General features: G+C 40.0%; 1 pseudogene; it reads right to left on the bottom strand.

The window, feature by feature from the left end:
• Positions 1 to 372: 372 nt before the first annotated feature.
• LOC118527854 (glucosamine-6-phosphate deaminase 2 pseudogene) lies at positions 373 to 2,384 on the bottom strand (annotated as a pseudogene).
• Positions 2,385 to 3,878: the final 1,494 nt, after the last annotated feature.

The raw sequence follows: 3,878 nt of genomic DNA, 5'->3' as shown, positions 1-3,878 counted from the left end.
TTCATGTACAGATATTGGACTTTTAAAAATGGTAATCCTGGGGCGCCTGGGAGGCTCAGATGGTTAAGCATCTGCCTTTGGTTCAGGTCATGATCTCAGGGTCCTGGGATTGACCCCCTGAGTCAGGCTCCCCGCTCAGCAGGGAATCTGCTTCTCTCTCTCCCTCTGCAGCTCCCCCTGCTCATGTTATCTCTCTCTCTCTCTCTGTCTCAAATGAATAAATAAAATCTTTTTTACAAAAATGATCATCTTAAAAATTCCCCATGCTCCATTATATTGCAAAGCTGAAATTCATCTACTTCTTATAAAAAGTATTTTGTTCATTCAAGCAGCATTTTGCCCCAATCTCCTTCAATTTCCTTCTACCATACCCTATAGTGGACCTACAAGTTTACTGTGCACATGCATTAAACCTTGAAGTAGTTTACAGTAGTGACTCTTAGTTCTAAAGTAGCATCTTCATCATATACAAATGTAGTTCAGAGATGATGCTGGAAAGATGACACAGTCCACACGTGGTTGACTCCTTCCATTGTTGTGCACGGGGCAAATGCCTTGTATATACCTATTATGAGAAACATTACCTCTAACAGATAGGTCTACTCAGCCAGCTTCCTTTTTTTTTCTTTTCTTTTCAAACGCATCACATTCTGTTTGTAAATCTGCAGTATTCCCATCGAAGATATGAGCATTTTAGGATCTATATCAATATGCTTTAAAAAGTTATTCCACGGGCGCCTGGGTGGCTCAATCGTTAAGCATCTGCCTTCGGCTCAGGTCATGATCCCAGGGTCCTGGGATCGAGCCCCATGTTGGGTTCCATGCTCAGCAGGAAGCCTGCTTCTCCCTCTGCCACTCCCCCTGCTTGTGTTCCCTCTCTCGCTATCTCTCTCTGTCAAATAAATAAAATCTTTAATAAATAAATAAATACATAAATAAATAAAAAGTTATTCCACACCAAGGAATGGTAGCTTTCAGGACAATTGATGGGAAATTCTACATATTCATCCATGTTAAATGTCTTCACGTGTTTAAAAGAGAGGTCCCCCTTCTTGTGATGTTCTGTTAGTTGACAACTATTAGGTTTTTTAATAAGATACTAATGATGTATGTTAGTACACCTGGTAGACCAACCAGCTCTTCTGATGCTGGGCAGCAGGAACCCCTGATAACTTTTTCAGAGCAAAAAGTCATCTGATTTGTCCCACATTATTAAATACTCAACTGTGTTGATTTCATTCTTCCCCCTTGGCAAGAGTTGGGAATGATCACTTACACACATCAGCTTCTGAACTTCCAATTATTAACAGAGTAACTTGGGTAAAGCTACAATTTTATTTTATTTTATTTTCTTATTTTTATTTTTATTTATTTATTTATTTTTAAGATTTTATTTATTTATTTGACAGAGGCATAGCGAGAGAGGGAACACAAGCAGGGGGAGTGGGAGAGGGAGAAGCAGGCTTCCCGCCGAGCAGGGAGCCCAATGCGGGGCTCGACCCCAGGACCCTGGGATCATGACCTGAGCCGAAGGCAGACACAACGACTGAGCCACCCAGACGCCCCAAAGCTACAATTTTAGATACAGTTATTGCAGGGTTGGGGAGCTCGGCTGGCAAGAAGGAGTTCCTGAGAAGTTGTATGCTGCAACTTAGTGGGTTTATTTAAGAAGCAGGAGGATAGAAAAGGCTACCCCAGGCAGAAAGAGCCGCACCTGCCCTGTGTGAAGCTGCTGCTTATACGTTTAGTGCTCAAGGACCAGGGGACGTGCAGGGAGCATTAGATCATAAATGTCTTCTTCGAATTTCCACTTGTAAAACTACTTTTGCGAAACTTCTCTGGTGCTTATCATTCAGTTCAATATTAACTGTGTGTGAGATACACAGGCTGTCAGGAGACCCTTTAAGAATTCAGCAACCTGCCGTATTTGATCCTCAAGGGAACCATGCAGGCTATAGGTCAGCCTTCTGGGCTAAAGGTGAACACTTTTCTGCCTTTTTTTTTTTCTTAAAGATTTTATTTATTAGAGAGAGAGAGAGAGACAGTGAGAGAGGGAACAGAAGCAGGGGGAGTAGGAGAGGGAGAAGCGGGCTTCCCGCCGAGCAGGGAGCCCGATGCGGGGCTCGATCTCAGGACCCTGGGATCATGACCTGAGCGGAAGGCAGACGCTTAACGACTGAGCCACCCAGGCGCCCGCATATTCTGTTCTTCTTAATCATGATGATTTTCTAGCTCCTTTGTGCTGATATAGACATGTATTATTAGCATAATAGCCAAAAATGATGAGTCATTTGACAGTGAACCAGGTGTGGAGAGGTAATCTGCATGCCTTTATTAACAGAGTGCATCCAAATGACCATACTCACTTTGTATTTTCCTTTCATGGTGTCGTTGCCAACCGAGGCCTGGAAGCATCCTGCATCCAACCACCAAGGACGGCTGTGTTTTGGGACATGAAGAATCTGGCACAGGCAACCTAACATCACAGTGCGGTATGAATTGCTTCCACCTTATTTTTATTTCCCATAAATATTATGAAACACTTCCTTAAAAAAAAAAAAAGGTCTATGCAAAATATTCTAGTAGATGACCTAGAATACAAGTTCAGTTTCAACACTTGAAAGTGGGGCAAAGGGGCCTCCTCTTCTCTCTAGGATCACCCCTGCCAACCTTGCTACACCACTATATTGAATTTCCTCAAAGCAAGAGAAAACAAAAGCCTTTTATATTGCCATGTATTTTTAAACCGATAGCTTCTTTCTCATAGTTCCATTTATTGCATAACTAAGAAGAAAAAAGACTATTCTTACCGAGAGGAAAATTCTTTTGAAAATGTTGTTGCAAACCTTGTAAAATACAGCGTATGATGAAAAAAAAAACAATTAAAAACAGATTAAATCTTAATATAGGCGCTCTATTAATTTTAGAATGTTCTACATGAAATCTATGTATTAGGTTTCAGTGAAGTGAAAAATATCCTGCAGAGTTGGAAATACACCTTTGTATTTTGTTCATGTTCTTTGCAAAGGATGTGGCATCTTTGAAGACAGAACAGATAGAAAATGGAAGCATATGTTTAAAAAAAAATGATCTTAGGCATCTATGACCTTCACAGAGGTTGAAATTTGACTTGCTCTGCTGTTATTAAGGGGCTCAGGCAAATTCAAGCCCTTACAACATTTATGTATGTCACATGATAGAATAAATATTCAAAGACAAAAACTAATCATATAAATAAAAATTGAAAGCACTCTGCCTTAATTTCCTTATTTAAAAAATTCTTCTCGAAGCTAGAGGCACATTGTTAAAAATTGTAACCCTGAGTACAGAAACCTTGACCTTTGCCTGGTAATGACTCATAAATACTTATTACAAGGAAACTGAGGCATGGTCTGTCAAACCTTTTATTAGGTTGACAAATCAACCTGAAAAATATTTAGCAAACTTACTCACACTTGCTAATGGCATCTTTCAGAGAGATAAGCTGAAGTGGCTTACGGATCATACTGTTATTCCTCTAGATAATATTTTTCAAGTGTCACTAAATTTTATAGCTTGGTAAGGTCTTTCTATTTAGGTAAGGTCTGAAGGGACCTGCACTACTTCCAATCCCTATTTTAGTTTTTTTTAATAAATAAATGACCAGGTTTGTCATTTTAAATATTGGGTGAACTTTTAATTCTACAGTTTTAATTTTGTTTTAAGTGTAGTGTTTCGTATTGAGAAACTTAAGAAGGCAATTAACAGGTTTTTTTTTTTAAAGATTTTATTTATTTATTTGACAGAGAGAGACACAGCGAGAGCAGGAACACAAGCAGGGGGAGTGGGAGAGGGAGAAGCAGGCTTCCCGCAGAGCAGGGAGCCCAGATGCGGGGCTC

The sequence above is a fragment of the Halichoerus grypus genome, chromosome 14 (assembly GCF_964656455.1).
Source record: "Halichoerus grypus chromosome 14, mHalGry1.hap1.1, whole genome shotgun sequence".
NCBI classification, from domain to species: Eukaryota; Metazoa; Chordata; class Mammalia; order Carnivora; family Phocidae; genus Halichoerus; species Halichoerus grypus.
This window is presented reverse-complemented; position numbering and strand designations above follow the sequence as displayed.